Source organism: Microcaecilia unicolor, chromosome 4, assembly GCF_901765095.1.
Source record: "Microcaecilia unicolor chromosome 4, aMicUni1.1, whole genome shotgun sequence".
Taxonomy (NCBI): Eukaryota; Metazoa; Chordata; class Amphibia; order Gymnophiona; family Siphonopidae; genus Microcaecilia; species Microcaecilia unicolor.
The window spans coordinates 166,911,945-166,926,378 of record NC_044034.1 but is presented as its reverse complement, the minus strand read 5'-3'; the positions used below and the strand labels follow the sequence as shown (position 1 = coordinate 166,926,378).

Below are 14,434 nucleotides of genomic sequence, written 5' to 3'. Positions count from 1 at the left end.
GGTCTAGCTCCTTCTCCCCACCCCCCCCCTCCAACCACTTGGGTCTGTGGCCCTCCATAGTTTTACTCGGCACCTTTCCCCCTCCCCCCATTCCTGCCCTGAGACAGCGATGAAAGATTCTCTCACAAGAAACAGCCAGGCTTCACTCTGTTAGTTGTATATTGTTTCAGGTTAATCTACGTGACGTCCTCGCTCTTGCGAGGCGCAATTGACCAATGGTGGTTGTTTTGAGTGAGCCTGGATGCTAGAGATACCCCACTTGTGAGGATTATTCAGCCTGCTTGTCTTCAGAGAAAGCGAAGATACTTACCTGTAGCAGGTATTCGAGGACAGCAGTTTGATAATCCTCACAAACCCGCCCACCTTTCCTTGGAGTTGTCCCCTCTCTCTTTTACTCTTCACCTAACTGAGGAGCGTGGCGGGTGGGAATGCACTCTACGTATGCGCAGTTGGACCCACGGCGTGCTCAGAAGGCTCCATCAAAAGTTTTTGTTAATTGCCGGTTCGCGGACCGGCGCAGATCGCCGACCCACTTGTGAGGATTATCAGCCTGCTGTCCTGTGAGAATACTTGCTACAGGTAAGTATCTTCACTTTATCTGAAGAGGGTAGAGAAGTTTTCGGCATTCAAATTGGCTTTCTGTTTTCAGGGGTTCTAGGAAAAAAGTGACCTCTGTTCCCACCATGGCAAGATGGCTTAAGAAGACCCTAACTTCAGTTTACATAATTAGGGCATGCCTGTTTTTAGTACATTTGAAAGCCCATTCTACAAGAGCATAGGTGGCATCCTGAGTTGAACACAGCTTGAATTTGTTTCCTCCACAGGGTATTTGTAGAGCAAGCTACCTGGTTGTCACTACATTCCTTTGTGCAGCACTATAGCTTGAATGTGTAAGCAAGTCATTGGAGCCTGTGGAGCTACTGTTTAATCAGCCAGTTTGTCTGTATCCCAGTCTCATTGAGCTTTGCTTTGGTACTTCTCACACAGTAAGACATAAGTACATAACATTGCCATACTGGGACAGGCGGAAGGTTATCAAGCCCAGTTTTCCAACAGAGGCTGATCCACGTCACATGCACATGAGAAGAACTAACTTCTTCCTCATTCCTCCTTTGTAGTCCAGTTTTTTTTTTTTTTAGTCCCTCCAGAACAGTCCAGAACCTACTCTGAGTGATCAGAGAAGAGTAGTGAATAGACATAGAGGAGAGAAGTTGGCTAGATCCAGATTCCTAGCTGCTAAAGTTCAGGAGGGTTTAGAGTTTTTATAATTTTCTTGATGATCTTTATGATGGGTTTTGGTTCTTGGGGGATGTTAGTTAATTGTTGCTTTGCCAATAGAAATTCTTGCTGGTTGTGGGCTGCACAGGACCCTGTACAAGGTAAAGATATTAAACTAGTAGCTCTGACTCCCATTTGGTAGCAGGAGAGCATACTGTATATCCTTGTCTGGAAGGACTCGAGAAAAGGAAATGTAGTTGGGAAGATCTAATTCCACCCCTCCCCCCTTTTTTTTTCTTCGCATCTATCATTCATACAGAATTGTGAATTCCTTGTCATCCAACAGCAGATGAATCCATTAACTGATGGGTTGTATCCACCTACCAGCAGGTAGAGATAGAGAGCACTAAAAAACCACAGTGAGCTAGGATGGCTAGCCCCTTCTGCCTTCAGTTATATCTCTATCTCCCAGCAGGTGTGGACGTCGCTTGATCAGCTCCTGGAATTCTGTGCTTTTCCAGTAGAGCGGGGGGTGTTGTGGCTGGTGGTGCCCACTTCGAAGGCATACTTGGTTTTGTTCCCTGTCCCTGCCTTACCCCATCCCCCTCTCCTCCCGGAGTCCCTCTGTTGCTGCCTGCCTCCAACTTTCCTCAGTGTAAAAAAAAAAAAAAAAAAAGGCACGCTTTTACAGTGTGGCTGTTCTGAGGCTTTCTCCAGAGATTCTGGTTCTGTGCAGCTTCACCACAGTTCGTTGACTTGGTCTTCTGAGGTGAGAGTGGTGCCCAGCTCCTCTGGGGAGGTTCCCACGGACAGCGTTCTGTGTGGGGTAAGTTTTGGTGCAAAGCCGCCATTTTATTTCTATATTTCCGTCCGGTTGGGCGATGGCTGCTGAAGGCTTTAAGCGCTGCTCCCGCTGTGGTACACGCAGGTCAGCAGCGGGGCTTTGCGGTACGTGCTCCTTAGACGCTCGTGCTAGTACGGGCATGGCGAGCGGTGGTTCTTCCCGCTGGATGGAGCTGGCAGCGGGCGCCATTTTGGAAGCGTCGCGTGACTCGACCCTCACGGTTGCGGAGGAGTCTGAGTGCAGGGGGGACGCCTCGTTCTGAGGCTGCTAGAGGAGCTCTTTCCTCCGCTTCTCCTAATTCGGGGGCGTAGGGCCAGGTTGAGTTTTTCTCCCCTGAAATTCTGCTGCTGATGCATAAGGCCTGTATGTTAAAAAGGACTCTGCCGGAGTCGTCTGACACCACGTTGCGGGCTGGATTCCCTCCAGGTTTTGATAGTCCAGTGTTGGCTTCTGACTGAGTTTCCTTCTTCCCCCGAGCATTGGACTGACGCTAAACGTAGACAGGTAAATTCCCCGTCTGAGGGTGGCGCCTCTCCATTTCCCCCCCTCTGGTCAGGCTGTGGGGAGTCTGAGGAGTCTGGTAGGCCCTGATGGACGGATGATCCAGATGAGGGTTTCTGTTTGCATCAGGATTTGGTAGATCCTAAAGCGGTGTGGATTTTCCACTGCGACGAGCTGCGAGCGCTCATTCTGACGCCTTGCAGGCCCTTTCTATAGAAGATCCGGCCGATGTGCGATGCCTCCTCTGTTAATCCTAGGATGGCTAGTACTAAGAAGCCTTCTCGGGTGTTTCCTGTGCATGACTCCATCCATTTCAGCTCAGTGGTCTTACCCTGATGGGCCTGTAAAGGTAGCCAGGGCTATGAGTCAGCTTTACCCTCTGAGTGAGGATCACTTGGCCCCTTTTGGGATGCCTAAAGTGGATGCGTTGGTCACGGCCATAACTAAAAAGACCATTCTTGAAAGATATGTAGGACCGGCGGCTAGAATCTGTGCTGAAGCGGTCCTTTGAAATCTCGGGCATTTCCTTAAGGGCGGCGATTTGCAGTTCCTATGCAGCCTGTGCCCGTCTTTCCTGGTTACAGCAGGCGGTTGATCAGCCCGAGGATGAGGCGGGTTCCTTCTCTGAGGTTGGCCCGCGTATGGAGTCTGCCCTGTCATTTTTGTCTGATGCCCTTTATGATCTGGTCCGAACTTCGGCTAAGCAGATGTCTGTGGCGGTTGCTGCCCGCCGCTTTCTTTGTCTGCGGTATTGGGCGGCCGACATGGCCTCTAAGCAGAGGCTGGTGAAGTTACCCTTTCGGGGCCTTTTGTTATTTGGAGAGGAATTGGAGAAGATTGTTAACGACCTAAGGGACTCTAAATCCCATCGGTTACCTGAGGCCGCGGCCTTCTTTCAAAAGTCCTGTTTTTCCCTCCCAGGCCACGTTTCTGCGAAGCTTGCAGGTATCACCCGGGGCGCTCTGCTGGGTTTTCTCAACGTGCCCGTTTTCAGCAGAGGAACTTCTTTCACTCGGACAAACGTTCCGCAGCGGCCGGCCAATGTCCAGGTGTTCAGGGGCATCCTCCACAATGATGGGACGCCGGTCCACTAGTCTATTCCTGCAGTAGGGCGTCGTCTTTCCCTCTTCATCGAGGAGTGAACCAAGATTACGTCAGATCAGTGGTTCCTGGACCTGATCAGTGAAAGCTACCGATTGGAATTCGGTGCCCCGGTGAGAAACACTACTACTACTACTACTACTACTATTTAGCATTTCTATAGCGCTACAAGGCATACGCAGCGCTGCACAAACATAGAAGAAAGACAGTCCCTGCTCAAAGAGCTTACAATCTAATAGACAAAAAATAAATAAAGTAAGCAAATCAAATCAATTAATGTGAACGGGAAGGAAGAGAGGAGGGTAGGTGGAGGCGAGTGGTTACAAGTGGTTACGAGTCAAAAGCAATGTTAAAGAGGTGGGCTTTCAGTCTAGATTTAAAGGTGGTCAAGGATGGGGCAAGACGTAGGGGCTCAGGAAGTTTATTCCAGGCGTAGGGTGCAGCGAGACAGAAGGAGTCTGTCTATAGAGTCCCGATGCGGCACTGCTGTCAAACGGGCGGCGGTAGAGGAGACCTTTCAGGTCTTGCTGCACCTCGGAGCGGTGATGCCGGTGCCTCCTGCCGAACGCAGCTGCGGTCGCTACTCCATTTATTTTGTGGTCCCTCGGAAAGGTGGGTCTTTCAGACCAATCCTCAACTTATGAAGAGTCAAGAAGGCCCTAAGAGTGCGACACTTTTGCATGGAATCTCTGCGCTCCGTCATTGCGGCGGTACAGCCAGGAGAGTTTCTCACGTCTCTGGACCTCAAGGAAGCATAGTTGCACATTCCTATTTGGCCTCCGCATCAGCGGTTTCTCCGGTTTGTGGTTTTGGGCCAACATTTCCAGTTTCGGGCCTTGCCTTTCGGCCTAGCCACAGCTCCCTGTACCTTTTCGAAGGTGATGGTGGTAGTAGCTGCCTTTCTCAGGCGACAGGGTATCAGAGTTCACCCGTGTTTAGACGACTGGCTCATTAGGGTGGATTCGGCAGACTAGAGCCGACTCGCCATGACCAGAATTATAACTGTTCTTCAGACTCTGGGCTGGGTGATCAATTTGCCCAAAAGTCACCTGACCCTCTCTGTCTCTCGAGTATTTGGGGGTCCGGTTTGATACGGCCTAGGGATTCGTTTTTCTCCCCGACCACAGGTGGTGCAAGCTTCAGAATCATGTCCATCTGCTCCTGCGGGTGCCTCGCCCTCGGGACTTTGTTCAGCTCCTGGGGTCGATGACAGCCACCATGGTGGTTCCCTGGGCGAGAGCTCACATGAGACCGCTGCAGATTGCTCTGCTTCAGCAATGGTCTCCGATCTCCCAGGAATACCATTGCAGACTAACATGGCTCTCTGCGACAGGGAATGCCGCTCGCGCTTCCTTCTTGGAGCCTGGTGATAACGGATGCCAGTCTTTCGGGCTGGGGAGCTCATTGCCAGGGAAGCTATGCTCAGGGTCAGTGGACACCCGTGGAAGCAGGATGGTCCATCAATCGCTTGGAACTGAGAGCGATAGTTCAGGCTCTGCTGGCCTTCCACAAGACTCTGAAGGGGCTTGCTGTCCGGGTGCTGTGGCACAACACGACAGCAGTGGCATACATCAGTCGTCAGGGCGGCACTCATTGCCGGGCCCTGGCCGCGGAGGCTGCTCAGATTTTCCACTGGGCCGAGCTCCACTTGGATCTGCTGTCGGCAGCTCACATAGCAGGTCAGAGCAACGTGCAAGCCGATTTCCTCACCAGACATCAAATCGACCCGGCAGAATGGGAACGGGCAGAAGAGGTTTTTCTTCAGATTTGTGCCAAATGGGGGACTCCCGGTTTGGATCTAATGGCGTCAAGTGGAAACGCCAAAGTCCCTTGATTTTCAGCAGAAGGAGGAGATGCTCGCTCGACGGGGTTGGGTGCTCTGGCCCAGCCCTGGCCCTCCGGCCTCCTATATGTGTTCCCTCCTTCACCCTTGATAGGGTGAGTCCTTCTGAGGATTCGACTGCATCGAGGATTGGTGATCCTCGTTGCTCCGGATTGGCCAAGGCGTTCGTGGTACGCGGACCTTTGTCGGATGCTGGTGGAGGCTCCACTTCCATTGCCTCTGGTGCCGAACCTGTTGGTTCAGGGGCCAGTGCTTATGGAGGATCCCTGTCGATTTGGTCTTACGGCCTGGTTCTTGAGAGGGCGCAATTGAGAGACAAGGGCTACTCTAGCAAGGTCATCTCTGCTCTCTTGCAGGCTCGCAAACGGTCTACCTCCGCAGCTTATGCTTGGATCTGATGCAAGTTTGAGGCGTGGTGTGGTTCAAAAGCTGTCACACCCATGTGGGCTACATTTCATTTTTATTTTGTTACATTTGTACCTCGCGCTTTCCCACTCATGGCAGGCTCAATGCGGCTTACATGGGGCAGTGGAGGGTTAAGTGATTTGCCCAGATTCACAAGGAGCTGCCTGTGCCTGAAGTGGGAATCGAACTCAGTTCCTCAGTTCCCCAGCACCAAAGTCCACCACCCTAACCACTAGGCCACTCCTCCACTCAGTCTTGTCGGTCCTGGATTTTTTGCAGGAGGGCTTACAAAAAGGCCTGGCTTACAATTCCCTGTGGGTTCAAGTGACAGCGTTGTCATGCTTCTGAGGGAAAGGCTCTGGCTTTTCCTTTGCTGCTCATCCGGACATTGTCCGATTTCTCAGAGGGGCGCTTTGGCTCCGTCCTCCTGTGCGGTCGCCGTGTCCGACATGGAATCTGAGGCTGGTGTTGAAGGCTCTTCAGCGTTCGCCTTTCGAGCCGCTTAGACAAGCTTCTGAGAAGGATGTGTGACGCTCAAGACAGTCTTTTTGGTGGCCATGACATCGGCTAGACGCGTATCTGAGCTCCAGGCGCTTTCATGTCGGGATCCTTTTCTGCAGTTCTCGGAGTCCAGGGTAACAATACGTACAGTGCCTTTCTTCCTGCCTAAGGTGGTTTCAGTGTTTCACCTGAATCAGCCCATTTTTCTACCTTCCTTTTCTAGGGAGGACTTTCCGGATTCCTTTGGGCAATTGCGTCTCTTGGATGTCCGCAGGGCTTTGTTGCGGTATCTACAGATGTCAAATGACTTCAGCACTTCTGATCATCTTTTTGTATTGTTGACAGGTCCTCTACACGGGTGTACGGTGTCTAAGGCCACTGTAGCCCGAAGCGTTTAAAGTGCATTCCATAAGAGTGATTTCCTCCTCATGGGCTGAAATGGGTGTCCTTTTTCTTCAAGAGATCTATAGTGCGGCTACTTGGGCTTCTCAGCTCTCGTTTGTACGGCATTACAGGCTGGATGTGGCAGAGAAGCAGGACGTTCATTTTGGGGCGCATGTGCTTGCTCGCGGAGTTGCCTGTTCCCACCCTACGTAGGGAGTGCTTTATACATCCCATCAGTTAATGGATTCATCTGCTGTTGATGACAAGGAAGGGAAAATTAGGTTCTTACCTTGGTAATTTTCTTTCCTTTAGTCACAGCAGATGAATCCATGGTCCCTCCCTGTCTGACTTTTGTTTTTGTTGTTCAGATCCTTCAAGCAGATATTGTATCGCATCAGGAGAAGTTGAAGATCAGTTCTCAGAGTTTCTACATGCTGTTCTATTGCAGGAGGTTGAGAATGTCCCTTCTTTGTTGGTTATTGCTTCAGTTCTGGGGCGTTTAACTGTGAGGAAAGTTCACGCTATTTTACCTTTCTTTCTCTCTCACTCTGCTTTGGAAGTTTCATATACTGAAGGCAGAAGGGCTAGCTGTCCAAGGTCACTGTGGTTTTTCAGTGCTCTCTATCTCTATCTGCTGGTAGGCGGATACAACCCATCAGTTAATGGATTCATCTGCTGTGACTAAAGGAAAGAAAATTACCAAGGTAAGAACCTAATTTTTCCTTCTATATGTATATTGAAATTGTTCTTCCTTTCTCTCTGTATAAACTAAAGCAGGAAAACTCAATCCAGACCATGGTTCACAATTCGGACCACGAACCCAATTCCTGTGGAATGCAGCTGAGCCTTAACTTGAAAAACCATATTGGCAAAATCTATATTCTCCGAGTACAAGCAGGTTTATTTATTCTCACAAGTGGGTGATGCCAACCTGTTTTGGCCGGTCCGGGGCTTATAACAAGCATAAACACAGCTTTGTGGAGAGCGAGACGTGATCCACCTTGCATGCACGAGTGCCTTCCCGCCCACTGTGATAAGTCTCCTCAGTTCTTTTTCTACCACGGTGAGGAGAGGGTGTGTTTTTACAGTCTCTTCACATTGTTTGGTCCTAAACAGCTTTCTTATGCCTTTCGTTTTTTTTTTTTTCGTCCTTTGTGTTCTCAGTTATAGAACCCTTTTTTTTTGTCTTTCTCTTAAATTTTATAGTTAATTTTACCTGTTTTTAAGCTTCCTTTGTCATTCGGCCGCTTTTAGGCCTTGACTTCGGCCTTGATTATTCCCTTCATTTTTTTCGCTGTGCCTTTCCCCTTTTACTTTGTTTAATTTAGCCGCAGAAGTTTTTCTTTCCTTGTCCAAGAAGTTTCCCGGTGGCTTTAAGCGCTGCACCTGGTGCAATCAGATGTTCCTTGTCATCAACAGCAGATGAATCCATTAACTGATGGGTTGTATCCGCCTACCAGCAGGTGGAGATAGAGAACACTGAAAGCACATGGTGTTCCTGGACGCCCAACTCCCTCTGCCTTCAGTATATCTCTATCTCCCAGCAGGTGTGGACGTCGCTTCTCAGCTCCTTGATTTCTGCCTGGGGTGGCTCCTGTGCTTTGCCAGTAGAGCAGGGGGTGTTGTGGCTGGTGGTGCCCACTTTAAGGGCATACTTGGTTTTTCCTGTCCCTGCCTTACCCCATTTCCCCTCCTCCCGGAGTTCCTCTGTGGCTGCCTGCCTCTAAATTTCCTCACAGTAAAAACAAAACAGAGGCTCTCTCCTGAGCTCCTGGTTCGGTGCAGCTTGACCGCAGCTTGTTTGACTCGGTCTCCTGAGGTGAGAGTGGTGCCCAGCTCCTCCAGGGAGGTTCCTGCTGACTGCGCTCTGTGCAGGGTAAGTTTTGGTGTGAAGGCGCCATTTTGTTTTCTGTATTTGATGGCTGCTGAAGGGGTTAAGCTCTGCTTCCACTGTGGGAAACGCAGATCAGCAGCGGGGCTTTGCAGCACATGCTGCCTAGATGCTAATGCTGGCACGAGCATGGCGGGCGGTGATTCTTCCCTCCCATCGAATTTGTCGGCGCCGCGTGACTCGACCCTCGCAGTTGCGGAGGGGTCTGAGTGCAGGGGGACGCCTCGTTTCGAGGTTTCTAGAGGAGCTTTTGCCTCCGCTTCCCCCAATGTTGGGGGCGGATGTACAAGGTGAGTTTTTCTCCCCTGAATTAGTGCTGCTGATGCATAAGGCTTTTATGTTAAAAAGAGCAGTGCCTGAGGCTCCTGACAATTCCTGTCGGTCTGGGTTGCCTCCAGTTCTTGATAGCCAAGCTTCTGCTGGAGACTTTATTTCTTCCCCCGAGCTTTTGGCTGACGCTAAGCGTAGACGAGTGAATACTCCGTCTGAGGGGGACTCTTCACTCTGTTCTCCCCTGTGGTCTAGTTTCGGGGAGTCTGAGGGGTCTGGCAGGCCCTCATGGACTGATGATCCAGATGAGGGTGGCTGCTTGCCACAGGAGTTGGATGACCCTAAAGCGGTTCGGGTTTTCCACCGCGACGAGCTGCCAGCTTTCATTTCTGATGCCTTACAGGCCCTTTGTACTGAAGATCCTGATGAGGGCGCTGCCTCTTCTATTAATCCTCGGATGGCTAACACTAAGAAGCCTTCTCGGGCTTTTCCCGTGCATGCTTCCATCAAAGAGCTTATTTCAGCTCAGTGGTCTGACCCTGAGTGTCCCTTGAAGGTGGCCAGGGCTATGTATCGCCTTTACCCCCTGAGGGAAAGTCAGTTGACCCTCTTTGGGATGCCTAAAGTGGATGCTTTAGTCACAGCTGTGACTAAAAAGACTACTCTCCCGTTGGAGGGAGGGTCGCTTTGTAAGATATGCCGAACCGGTGGCTGGAATCCGCGCTGAAGCGGTCCTTTGATATCTCGGGCCTTTCCTTACGGGCGGCTATTTGCAGTTCCTATGCAGCCTGTGCCTGCCTTTCCTGGTTGCAGCAGGCGGTTGAGCAGCCCGTCGATGGAGCAGGTTCCCTCGCTGAGGTTGGCCCGTATGTGGAGTCTGCCCTGTCTTTTTTGGCTGATGCCCTTTATGATCTGGTCAGAGCTTCGGCTATGCAGGTGTCTGGCGGTTGCTGCCCGCTGCCTTCTTTGGCTCCGGCATTGGGCGGCTGACATGGCCTCTAAACAAAGGCTTGTGAGGTTACCCTTTCGGGGCCTTCTTTTATTTGGGGAGGATTTGGAGAAGATTGTTAAGGACCAACGGTTGCCTGAGGATAGGCTGAGGCCTTTTTCCAAAAGACCTTCTTTTCCCTCCTCTTCCAGGCCATGTTTTCGCGAAACTCGCAAGTATCGCCCGGGGCGCTCTGCAGGGTTTGGTCTACGTACCCGTTTCCAGCAGAGGAACTCCTTTTGTTCAGACAAATGCGCGTTGTCGTCCGGGCAACGTCTAGGAGTTCAGGGGCGTCCTCCACATTGATGGGGCACCAGTCCACTTGTCGGTTCCTGCAATAGGGGGTCTTCTCTCCCTTTTTTTCGGGAAGTGGACCAAGATTACTTCAGATCAGTGGGTCCTAGACCTGATCAGAGAAGGTTACCGGCTAGAATTTGCCGTCCCAGTAGGAGACATTTCCAGTTTCGCACCTTGTCTTTCGGCCTGGCGACTGCCTCTCGGACTTTTTCCAAGGTTATGGTGGTAGTGGCTGCCTTTCTGAGGCGAGAGGGTATCAGAGTTCACCCTTATCTCGACGACTGGCTCATCAAAGCGGATTCGGCAGACGAGAGTCAACTTGCCACAGCCAGAGTTGTTACAGATCTTCAGACTCTGGGCTGGGTAGTCAATATGCCCAAAAGTCACCTGACCCCCTCTCAGTCTCTCGAGTATTTGGGGGTCCGGTTCGACATGGCTTCGTGGTTCGTTTTTCTTCCTGAGAGTAGGCGGCTCAATCTTCAGAATCAGGTCCGCCTGCTCCAGCGGATGCCTCGCCCTCAAGCTTGGGACTTTATTCAGCTCCTGGGATCGATGCCGGCCACCATAGAGGTGGTTCCCTGGGTGTGAGCTCACATGAGACCGCTGCAGCTTGCTCTGCTTCAGCAATGGTCTCCGATTTCCCTGGAATACCAATGCAGATTACGGTGGCTTCCTGCGGCCCAGCGCGGTATGGATTGGTGGCTTTCTGACAGCAGGCTGCGGCTGGGGATTCCACTGACTCTTCCTTTTTGGTGTCTGGTGATAACGGATGCCAGCCTTTCGGGCTGGGGAACTGATTGCCGGGGACGCTATGCTCAGGGTCTGTGGTCCACCACGGAAGCGGGATGGTCCATTGGGATTGAGAGCGATATTTCAGGCTCTTCTGGCCTTCCACAGGACGCTGAAGGGTTTTCCTGTCTGAGTTCTGTCGGACAACACGACAGCAGTAGCCTACACCAATCGCCAGGGTGGCACTCAGTGCAGGGCCCTGGCTGCGGGGGTGTCTCAGATCTGCGACTGGGCCGAGCGCCACCTAAAGCAGCTGTCCGCAGCTCACATAGCGGGTCAGAGCAACGTTCAAGCCGATTTCCTCAGCAGACATCAAATCAACCCGGCGGAATGGGAACTGGTAGACAAAGTTTTTCTTCAGATTTGTGCCAAACGGGGTACTCCAGACTTGGATCTCATGGCATCAATTGTTAACGCTAAAGTTCCTTGCTTTTTTAGCAGAAGGAGAGTTCCTCGCTTGGCGGGGTTGGATGCCCTGGCTGAACCTTGGCCCTCGGCCTCCTGTATTTGTTCCCTCCTTGGCCCTTGATAGGGTGAGTTCTACTTCAGATTCGTCTGCACCGAGTATTGGTGATTCTCATTGCCCTGGATTGGCCAAAGTGTCCTTGGTATGCGGATCTCCGGCGGATGCTGGTGGACGCGCCTCTTCCTTTGCCTCGGGTTCCAAACCTGTTAGTTCAGGGTCTGGTGACTATGGAAGATCCTTGCCGCTTTGGTCTTGCTGCCTGGCTTTTGAGAGGGCGCAATTGAGGGACAAGGGTTATTCTAATAAGATTATTGCCACGCTCTTGCAGGCTTGCACGCAGTCTTCCTCTGCGACTTATGCTCGGATCTGGCGCACATTTGAAGCGTGGTGTACGCCAAAGTCTATCTCGCCCAGTCTGGCGACAGTCTCGCTCTTTCTGGACTTTTTGCAGGACGGGCTACAAAAGGGCCTGGCCTACAATTCCCTTCGAGTTCAAGTGGCAGCATTGGCCTGCTTAAGGGGGAAAGTCTCCGGATTATCCCTTGCTGCTCATCCGGATATTTTCCGTTTTCTCAGAGGGGTGCTTCGTCTTCATCCTCCTTTGCAGTCGCCATGTCCGGCATGGAACCTGGGGCTTGTGTTGAAGGCGCTCCAGCAATCTCCGTTTGAGCCTCTTAAACGGGCTTCTGAGAAGGATTTAACTCTCAAGACAGTTTTTTTTAGTGGCAATGACGTTGGCAAGAAAAGTGTCTGAGCTTCAGGATCTTTCCTGTTGGGATCCTTTTCTGCAGTTCTTGGAATCTGGGGTAACTGTTCGTACGGTGCCTTCTTTTCTGCCTAAGATGGGCTTGTTGATATGAAAAGCTGAAACCATCTTTCTTCCTTCCTTCTCTAAGGAGGAGTTTCCTGACTCCTTTGGGCAATTGAGCCTTTTGGATGTCCGCAGGGCTCTGTGGCAGTATCTGCAGATGTCAAATGAGTTTAGGAATTCTGATCATTTATTTGTTCTGTTGACAGGTCCCCAACGGGGGTTTCCGGCGTCTAAGGCCACTATAGCCCGATGGGTTAAGGAACTCATTTTTTCGGCTTATCTGCTTTCAGGGTGGTCGCAGCCTGAAGCATTTAAAGCGCACTCTACGGGGGCTATGTCCTCTTTGTGGGCTGAAATGGGTGTTTTTTCTGTTCAGGAGATCTGTCGTGCGGCTACCTGGGCTTCTCAGCTCTCTTTTGTGCGGCATTACAGGCTGGATGTGGCAGGATGCGCATTTTGGAGTGCAAGTGCTTTTTGTACAGATGTTGCATACAGACATTGTGCCTTATCAGGAGTACTTGAAGACAAGCTATCAGAGTTTCTACATTCTGTTTTTATTGCAGGAGGTTGATAACGTCCCTCCTTTGTTTGGTTATTGCCTAGGTTCTGGGGCGTTTGTTCTCTGTGATGAAAGTTTGTTATATTGCCTTTTTTATTCACTCTGCTTTGGAAATTTCATATACTGAAGGCAGAGGGAGCTGGGCGTTCAGGAACAGGCGGGGATAGTGCTGGGCAGTGAGTGGGAGGCGGGGTGGGAGGCGGGGATAGTGGTTGGGAGGCGGGGATAGTGCTGGGCAGACTTATACGGTCTGTGCCAGAACCGGTGGTGGGAGGCGGGGATAGTGCTGGGCAGACTTATACGGTCTGTGCCCTGAAAAGGACAGGTACAAATCAAGGTAAGGTATACACAAAAAGTAGCACACATGAGTTTATCTTGTTGGGCAGACTGGATGGACCGTGCAGGTCTTTTTCTGCCGTCATCTACTATGTTACTATGTTCTCTACCTCCACCTGCTGGTAGGCAGATACAACCCATCATTTAATGGATTCATCTGCTATGACTAAAGGAAAGAAAATTATCAAGGTAGAAACCTAATTTTCCCATCTCTGGAAGGACACCCATTCTTGCTGTCTTTAGTGTCTTGATGCCTGACTATAGCCCCCAAAATTGTGTTTGCATGAAGAAGGGGACTCAGGTTTCCAGAGAGGTTCAATGAGAGAGGGTTTTTGGAGCCAAGTTCGGTTCCTTCCCGCAGTAAAAGTGTCTGTCCCAGATGACTTGCTGGTCATGGGGGAGGCTGAAGTTTTTCCATGAAAGGTGGACCTTTATGGTTATAAACCGGTGGGTTCTTCAAATAGTTCATCTCGGATATGCACTCAATTGGGTTCTTCAAATAATTTGTCTTGGATGCACACTCAGTTGGTATAAGAAACCTCAAAATTACCCATCGAGAGCTCATTCATTCAGCTGTCAGCACATGCAGGTACTTCCAGAGGAACTCCCGGCCCATCTGAAGGCCTGTGTGGTCGAGCCCGTTCCACCAGAGGAGGAAGGGTGGGGATTCTATTCCAGGTTCTTCCTTATGCAAAAGAAATTTAGGGGATGCGCCCTATCTGAGACCTAAGGGCCCTGAACAAATTCTTAGTCCAGTAAAATTTCAGGATGGTTTCCTTGGGCACCCTTCTCCCCATGATTCAGAAGAACAATTGGCTATGCTCTCTGGACTTAAAGGATTCATATACTCTTCTGCACGTACCCTCAGTTCCTGCCAAAGGTGGTGTCGGAGTTCCATCTGTACCAGTCAATTGTCTTGTCAACATTTTCCCCCCAACCTTATGCCTATCCTGGCGAAAGCAGCTTGCCCACCTTGGACTGTAAGATCGAGTTGACCTTTTACATGAAGCGGACAAAGCCCTTCAGACAGTCCGCCCAGTTGTTTTTCTTTTGATCCCAACAGGAGGGGAGTCGCCATTGGTAAACGCACCATTTCCAACTGGCTAGCAGATTGCATTTCCTTCGCTTATGCTGGGCTGACTTTGGAGGGTAATGTCACTGCTCACAATGTCAGAGCCGTGGCTCACTTAAAGTCAACCTCCATTGAAGAGATCTGCAAGCCTGCGACGT

At 50.9% G+C, this 14,434-nt stretch overlaps 1 protein-coding gene across 3 annotated transcripts in view; it reads left to right on the top strand.

The window, feature by feature from the left end:
* The window catches only part of CKAP5 (cytoskeleton associated protein 5), a 421,631-nt gene that overhangs the window by 48,079 nt on the left and 359,118 nt on the right, over positions 1-14,434 (top strand). The window lies entirely within an intron of this gene.